Genomic DNA, 9,320 nt, shown 5'->3' on the forward strand with positions numbered 1-9,320 from the left:
ATAGTATAAGAAAAGTAAGGCGTAATAAAATTCGGACTGCCATATCTAATATTGGGAAGTTTAAGAAAAGTCTAAATTCGAGGACATAGTAGAATAAAACTAAATCACTATAAATCGTCTTAAGTTGCGATTCACAAACGAGGATTTTAACAGGCAAAATAATTAGGATCGGGGAGAGATAAGGACATCTTAATATTTATTATTTTATCAGAGTAGCGCCGCGGAAGCGTGGACCATTGTGACACTAGAACTAAGTCTAAACTTTGTTGTTATCAATGGTAAGCGAATTTCGGGGACGAAATTCAATTTAAGAGGGGGAAATTGTAACGTCCCGAAAATTTGAAGGTTCGCGTAAACCACATGCATGCAAATTATTAAATTTTTTGGTATTTTATTAAATTCTTTTAAAGCATAAAATGTATGTTTATTTTATTAAATTGTGTTTAATTATTCTTATGCATTTTATGCATAACTATTGCATGGTAGAATTTATTTCATGAAATTTTTAAAGGTTCATGAATTATATATTTTTAAGTTTCATTTCGCGCTCGAACGAGGAACGGAGACCGGAGAATTTTCAAGAAAATTATTTTTATTACAAGATTAATTTTTATTAATTAATATAAGGTGTTTTAAAGGTATTTTTATTTTTATTACAAGAAATGAGATTTTATTGGGTATTTTGACTAACATGATTTTATTTTATACAGTACATAAATTTTATCGGATAGGAAGGGTTTTTGAAGGTTCGGCTAATATTTTCAAAACTTTCCAACACGAAATATTAATCTTTTAAATAAACCATTTAGGGCCATTAGCTATTTGATTAATAATTTATAAAATATTATACTTGCTACCCTACACCAATAATAGAACCAGCCGAAACCCACCTCCTCATTCAGACATTTATTCCTTGATTTTACAGCAGCCAACCATGGAGAAGCTTCGGTGGTCCATTGTTTTGCAAAGGGAAATTCATCCTGGTTCCCTTGTCTCGTTCTTGCACTTCAAATCACCAAGGCACGTCATGTACTTTTATTGCTGCATCATACACGTTATATACATGCTGTATTATGTTTATTTGTTTGTGGAATTCAAGATCCAAAGCATATCATGGAGATCCCTCGGTTTTTGTTCAAACACATGCATCTTTTGTTCACTAATCATGTTTTCTCTGAAATGTTGCAAGGGGACTGCTGTAATGTGTGATGAGAGGCTGTTAGCACAGAAAAAAAAAGGTTTTAAGCTGGAGTGGCAGCTAGGTTGCTGGAACTAGAAAAATATAGCCGCACAGAATTGAGGTTCATGTATGCCCTGTAGGTGTTAGATCTTGTTGTTTAGCGTATGGCAAGTCCAGGGCTACTTGGCTACGGTTTGGGGCATGTCTTAGGGTCCTAGGATGAGTCTTGGTGTTGTGGTTCATGAGCTGGTTGGCTGTAAAGAAGGCTGGAACTAAATAAACTACAGCTGCACAGAATTGGGGTGCATGTAAGGGCTGTAGGTGTTTGATCTTATGGTTTCGGCTAGGGGCTGGGTTGGGGCTCTTGGCTATGATTTAGGCAGTCTCTAATGGTCCTAGGATGAGCCTAATTAAGGTGGTTCGTGGCTTGGTTGGCTGGAGAAAGCTGTACAACCAGATACATGAAAGCTGCACAATTTGAGTCTCTTGTAGCTGCTGTCATGGTTCTGATTTTTTTGGGGCTTAGGTGATGGTTCTGAGTTAAAAAGGGCTTAACCATGGTCTTACGTTATGTCTAAGGGTCGAGTCTAGGGCCTGGTTCGGGTCTGGTTCGAGTCGGTTAAGCATGAAGTAGTTAGAAGCATGCTAGGGTCACGGCTAGAGTTGGGCGATGGCTTGCTGGAATTTCCAGCAGCCTGTTCAGGGTCTTATTTGAGTGTCAAAAGGTATGGTTTTGAGGTTTTTAGGACCTTTTAGATGTTTCTAAGGTATGGTAAAAATTGGGAAAGTTTTGGTCAAGTTTCAGTCCGATTCGGATTAAAACCGAGACCCCGGTCCAAGTTTTAAAATGAATTGGTTATGTTGTAAAATGCACTTGAGTTTATGTCTATGAATGCTTTTAAATATGATTTGGGAAATTTTAAGAAGTTTGGTAAGCTTTGGGTCAATTTTAGAAGTCCAGTGGTAAACGAAAGTTTTTGGGTTTCAAGGGGCAAAATGGTCATTTTGCACCCGAGGTGAGATTTTGGTCAAGGCAGCACCCTGAGCACATTTTATCATGTTTTAAATGTTTATGCATCATGTTTATGAATTTTTATGAAATTATGATAAATACGGTTGCATGCTTGGTTTAAAGGAAAAGTTATATGCATGTTTTTATTAAGTGATGATTATGATGCTATTTTTGAAGGATGTGATTTGGTTGTGACTGATGATGTATTTGTATACGATGACATGATTGGAGATATCGTGTGGGAAAAAGCCCCAAAGAGAGCCCGTTTACGGGAGAAAGGCCCCAGAGGGAGCCCGACAATCGTATTTCCATTGACATAATTGATGATATGATAGGCCAATGCTCAGTTGACGGGTGAGAGTGTCGCTGATGTCCCCGCCGCCTGGTACCATGGTTATATGTAGATGGATCTATCGATAGAGCTGATACGAAAGTCACAACTAATGAACTGAATTCAATTAAAATAAAATGTATACGTATATGATGACATGATTTGACACGACATAATTTTATACGACACGTTAATGTTCGTGTTTTAAAGTTCATGAAAGGTACGTTTGCATTATGATTTTACACGACACGTTTACGTATATGATGAGATGACATGCTTTAATACGATATGATTTTACACAACACGTTTACGTTATACTTTTAAGTTCATGAAAGATATGTTGAGTATGATATTTTTCACTGTTGTGTGGTATGTATATATACTTGTTATTCCTGGTACAGGCGTGTTGAGTCTTTAAACTCACTAGGCGTGTGTGATGCAGGTGAGCTAAATGATGAGGAGACTGGAGGTTTCAAACTCTGAGTAGGTAGTACTTGGTGGGGTGACATGACCCGATGACCACATGTTTTCCACATTACGATTTATGATATTGAGAGGAGATGAATATTTTCATACGTTGATAATTTTAATAATTTTTTATACGTTTATGTTTACGTATGATTTTAGATGAGTTGGGTTATTTTAAACTGCGCTATTTTTACTAACAAATATTTAAGATCATTTTTAAATGTTATATTTTTCTATTACGATTTTTACTCCTTTACGTTTACGTTTGATGTTGGTCATTATAAACTGTGATATTTTTATTGTAAAATAAAGAAGATTATTTTAAATGATATTTCGAAAATGCGAGCTTTTATTTGAGAAAAAAAAATGTCCACTAGAATTTTAAAAATGAGCGATACGTTACAACCATGGTGGTTTTTGATCGACTCTCTCAGGAAACTAGAGCGTCGGATCAGCCCAATCCTCCTTCCGCCAAAGATCTTTATTTTGTTTTTGAAGAGATTCAGGACATTCAGCATCATATACACAGAGTGATTAATGATTTGTGCAAAATTCAGCATACTCAACTAGAATATTCTCTGAAGCTAGAACATTCTGAAGCATTCAACTCAGAGAAACTGACAGCTATTCAAGAAGCCTTAACCTCTCTTTCTTAGTCAGTGGACGTGATTCAAAAGAACAAAGGTTTGGCTCAGAGTCTCTCCATCACTCAAGACGTCATCAGAAAATGAGTTGAAAATCTGGAGACGCTTGTAACAATAAAAATATAATAGTTGCAAACCACTATGCTCTCTACCGTCTCTAACATATTCACTTCTGTCAATATCTTATCCAACGATGTTCGGCAATTATCTCTTAAGATGGGTTTATTTGACAAAAAGGGGGAAGAGATTAAAGAGCTGCTAGATCAACAAAATAAGAGCAGTCTTTGAGTCATTGTCTGTTACTAAATTCTATATCAAAACTTTTATGTTATCTACATTGAGTCCAGTTGTACAGTTATTTTGTGCTTAGTTTTGTCAAACACCTTAAAGGAGGAAATTGTTGGAAACAAAATTACGGCGTTTGACAAATTGCCAACTGATTATGCGAACCAACTGTATCTAGTAAACTGAAATCAGCAACTAAATGTAGCAAACTGATCTATGCAACTGAAAAGCACCTCAGTTATTCTCCTCACCAGCTAATTGCCCAGCAGCTGATTAATTCAACTGAACACGTCATTATCAACCGACAGATAGTACCACTACAGTCTGCAACTATTAGTGGGACGTCGCATTTCAGAGGTCACAGAGTACGGTTGTCAGAAGAATAACGACGTGGAATATCAATGGATATAATATTCAAACAATAGTTAATGTTACCGTTGAAATGGATGCTTATAAATAGTTGAAGAGAGCAGCTGAGAATCAACTCAACCAACAACATAATTCGAATCTCTTTGAAGCTTGCTGTTACGCTGCAAAATTCTTTACTTGCATTCAAATATCGAAAGCTCTCGCTTACTTGTTCTATGAGTAGCATTCAGGCTATACATTTGAGCTTACTAGCACCTTGTAATATCTGCTAATTCTTTAAGTTGTGCTAAGATCACTCAAGGACTGTAAAAGCGTTTTGTAACTAAGAGTTTTAGCTTTGGCAGTGATAAGTCCAAACTGAAGTGGGTCAGTACAAGTCTTGTATTTGATCAAATTCTTTTAGTGGATATCCTATCTTCGTGATAGAAGGGGTGACGTAGGAGTTATTCAAGTCTCCGAACATCCAGAAACAATTGTATTCTTTTACTTCAGTTATTATATTTCAGTTAGATATTCTATCTTTCAGTCAGTTCATATTCCACAACTGTTTTCTTCAGTTTAACTGATTGTCATTGACTGACGTGATACCTAGAGTAAGTTTGTAACAGAACTGATTCCAAATCTTCGAAGAGAATATAAAATTAGTAAAGTGTTTATTCAACCCCCCTTTCTAAACATCTTTCATCCGTCTAACCGATCCTTTCAGAGCCTCAGTGTTATCCCGGGTCGTAAGGACTAATGGTGTACAATCATAACCACGGAATTATCCTCTCAATGAATGATAACCACTTGGAAATTCCGATGGAGGGTTGTTCGATATAATCATCATATTACTACCCATCTGCATGTTTGGACATCTCTATGCCCTTATTAAGAAACACAGTACACAACATCACAGATGCTAGTCTCGAGCTCAAGCGACCTTTATTCATGTTTTAGGCGGCTGAATCGACTAGGAACCTATTTAGATCATACAGTGATTACAAACGAGTTTCAACATCGAATTACGATTCATTTGTATTAAACTATAATCAAAGTCTTTATCTATGTTGTTCACATGGGTATACAGATAAAGAAATAACAAACAATGAAATAATGAATTATATTAAAATAAAGATTGTTTATTACATTTGAGTCAATAAAATCCCCAGTCAACAATTGACTTATAGGACATCTACTCTAACAACGCATTGAGAATATCAAGTGCATATTCATTCGATCATTTATTTTAATCCTTGAAATATATGGAAAAAGCTAACCTCCGTATAGAACCAATTTCCCGCTATCCTTCAGTACGTACTACGTATAACTCGGACTAGCTTGCAAACCATAATAGTTAGGTAAATGGTACTAGGCAATCTCTGTACGTACATGACCATTGATCAAACACTCATATTCTCTACCAACTCAGACACCTCATTGGGGACACCAATTTCCCGTTCTTGCTTAGATATATGATAGTTTCTCCCGTGGTCGTGTGATATATAATTTTTTTTTCTTCTACCTTATTCCTTCACTCCATAAAAATGTCAACCCAATAATATATAAACAAATTTGTACGGAATTGTTAGAATCTCTAATGGTAACTAAAAATTTGACCTAATCTCTTTCCCAAGAATTAGCATTTCGCTCCCCAATATCACCTCTTTTTTTTTTTTTTTTTTTTAACTTGAGTAAAGGCCCACTTTACACCTTCGACTCCCAACAAAATCAACCAAGTAAATTTATCCAGCGTGATTATACTAATGATAGAACTAAGAAACAAAGAACACTTCAAAACAATGAAAGAATATACAATGTTATATATACAATGAGAGTTATATATAAGTTAAATCTCATATATTAAATATTGGAACATGTTATATATACCATGAGAGTTACACATTGAATTACAAATTCGCTTTAAAATTACAAAATTATCCTTGCTCTTTATTTGAAAAAGCTCTTTCAACACTATATTTAAGATAATTTTGTAATTTCAAATGTAATGTGTAACTCAGTAGTATAACCTAAGTATTATGGTGTGTTGGTGAAGCTTACCATTTTTATTCTCCATAATTTTCTTTTACAACATATCATTCGAATCAGTTTTGCTTCCTTGTACCAGTCAAAGATTTCTATTTTAAAGGGAATTAAAAAAAAATCATTTTACTTCACGTGCGTCTGCTTCGATAGTTATCTATTTTTTAGACCGTTTAAAATGAAATTCTTATAATGAGAGTTAAAGTCAATTCATCCCAAATTTAAAGAGTCGTAATATAATTTGGAATATAAATAAAGATGCAAGGATACTTATCGTCAAACCTCTATAACAGCTTAAATTTTGGCCTTGAGGTCTCCAAGCGCCTAGCCAAACACGTACCTCTATGTATTAGAACAAATATATTGATAATTTACTCTTAGAATAAATATACATAAAGAAAATAAAAAGATAGAAATTTACGGATATACATAAAGAAAACAAAAGGAAAAAATTCTTGTAAATTTTATTTATGAATCTTAAAATAATTTTTAAGCATAACAGTTGTTTGTGAACCCAAGAGCGGTTTCGTTTGAAGTCTGACGAGTTGCAGTGAAATTTTGTGGACAGCCCAATTCTCAATTAATTTGTTAAATTCCTTTAACTATTACTAGCCGAACTCCTTTTGGTCTAACTCAATGAATCAGATTAGTGCCTAGTGACATCGCGTCACGACCTCCTAGATAAAAACAAATAGTGCATGCAAAAACATTCAGTTACAGTTAGTGTGTAGGACGATCCTTTTATCTTATATATCCCAATTGGATCTAGGGTATGGTTTGTCGAGGCCCCAATTTATTTAAATAAATATATGTATGTTCCAAAGTTTCATATCTCATTTTCCAGATATTCATCGAGATATTCAATTGACCGAATTCATATTGATATTATCAAGAGACTGAATTCTTAACTACAATGCACAAGCTTCTATCTAATTTACAACTACACTGAATTTGACACCTTATGACTCTCGAGGAGTCGGAAAACAAATTCGTTAGGATATGAAATGTGTTTAGAGAGGGAGGTGTCGAGATATTCACTTGATCGAATTCATAGGACATCAACTGATATTATCAAGAGACTGAATTCTGAATTATAATGCATAAGCTCCTCTCTAATTTACAGCTACATTGAACTTGACACAGTATGACTCTCGAGGGGCGGAAAACAAATTTGTTTGGATAGAACATGTGTTTAGAGAGAGAGGTGAATAAACACTTATAAAAATTATTAGATTTCTTTTTTTGAAAAGTATACTTCAGCTGAGACTAACTAGCTAAACTTGGTTTCTTGAAAAATGGTTAGGTTCAGCAAGATACTGAGGTATGGGACATTGGGAAAAAGTGTACTGAACTTAGTGAAAAATAACTCTTTAGCTGATTTCTTGAAAAATGGTTAGGTTCAAGAAAATACTAAGGTATGAGATATTGGGAAAAAGTGTGCTAAACATCGTGAAATAAATAATTAATTTGCTGGATCCCAATCAAATTTGAAATTATTGTTATATCTATTGTTGCATATGAATAAGATAACGGTGATGTATCTTTGAGCAATCATACTGACATATCATGTTAAGAAATTATTATTATCTCAAAGTTTTGGTGATTGATAAAATAAAAAAACATTGTAATGCCCCGAAAATTTGAAGGTCCACGCGAACCACATGCATACAAGTTATTAAATTCCTTGTGTATTTCGTTAATTTTTCAATTGAATAAATTAATTATGTTTTGCATATTGACATGTTTAAAATATACTTTTCTGCATGATTGCATTAAAATGTATTTTTAAGGGTTATTCAAGTTGCGATCGAGGAACGAAGACCAATGGTTGAAAAATGAAAAATGTTTTTATTAAATAATTGTTTTTAATATTTAAAATATGATTGGTGCTTTTTCCTATTTTTGAAAATAAGGAGTTTTGATGTTATTTTATACGCCGGGACGTAAATTTTATCGGTGTTGGATTTCAACAAAAATACGAACGTTTTGGCAACCCGCCTAATAAATTCAAAAACTTTATTTAACAAAATATTTTAATTAATCACTAATGGGTCTAATTATCCTTCCCAATGGGACGAAGCTTGAATAGGGTTTTAATTAACTATATAATATACAAAACCTACCCGATAACCATACCATTCACACGCCCCACTCCTCTAATTCATAAAATCTCTTTTCTCTCAATTCACTCGCCACACACAAGCCAAAAATCAAGAGAAAGTATCGAGTTCTTCAAAGGGTATTAAATCAAGGTCCTCCTCGTCGTCGTTTTTCAAATCGTCAACGTATATTCGTGCGTTAAATACGCAAAGGAACGCCATATTCTTCCTTTTACTCATCTATCATACCATAGTAATTTTTTAAAAACGTTTTGCATGAAAAACAAGTTGCATCGTGAAACAATTTCGTATATGCATCATATGTGAATTTTTAAGGCATGTATTTGATCCAAAATCATGTATATTATGTTGTTAATGGGTTGCCATGGTTAGGGTATTGATCAAGGATACTTTACACAAGTTTTAGAGTCCTAAGAACACACACAACACACTGAAATCATGAACTAAACAACCTGGAACCGAAAACTGTTGGTTGTTGATCATAGGTCTCGGTTTATGGGTGTAAAGCCCGTATTTCGTATTAATAATTTTGCGAAATTATTAAAAAATTTCTAAATAAATAATTATCTTGTCTCATTTAATTAAAATAAACATGTATATAATTTTTAGCTTTAAAATAACAGCGGAAGCAAATATTGTTTTCCACCAACAATTTAAAAATAATCCAACGTAAACATCAATTTAAAAATAATCCAACGTATTAAAACTGATTTGAATAATAAAAGGTGCATGAACTAAATCATGAGGTCCTCGGGTTTACTACTGTTGTCCCAAGATCGCTCACTGGTCTCCGCCCGCGGTCTCAACCTCATCAATACCTATAACAATCAAGTCTAGTGAGTCTAAAGACTCAACATGTATATATATCGTGAATAACAAGTAAATATAA

The 9,320-nt window shown here is 34.0% G+C and overlaps 1 long non-coding RNA gene across 1 annotated transcript; it reads left to right on the plus strand.

The window, feature by feature from the left end:
• Positions 1-758: 758 nt before the first annotated feature.
• LOC140812273 (uncharacterized) lies at positions 759-3,341 on the plus strand. The gene is made up of 2 exons (XR_012113635.1): positions 759-1,020; positions 2,966-3,341. It is a non-coding gene; the product is annotated as an uncharacterized lncRNA (long non-coding RNA).
• The last annotated feature ends 5,979 nt before the right edge of the window (positions 3,342-9,320 follow it).

The sequence above is a fragment of the Primulina eburnea genome, chromosome 1 (genome assembly GCF_022965805.1).
Source record: "Primulina eburnea isolate SZY01 chromosome 1, ASM2296580v1, whole genome shotgun sequence".
Lineage (NCBI taxonomy): Eukaryota > Viridiplantae > Streptophyta > Magnoliopsida > Lamiales > Gesneriaceae > Primulina > Primulina eburnea.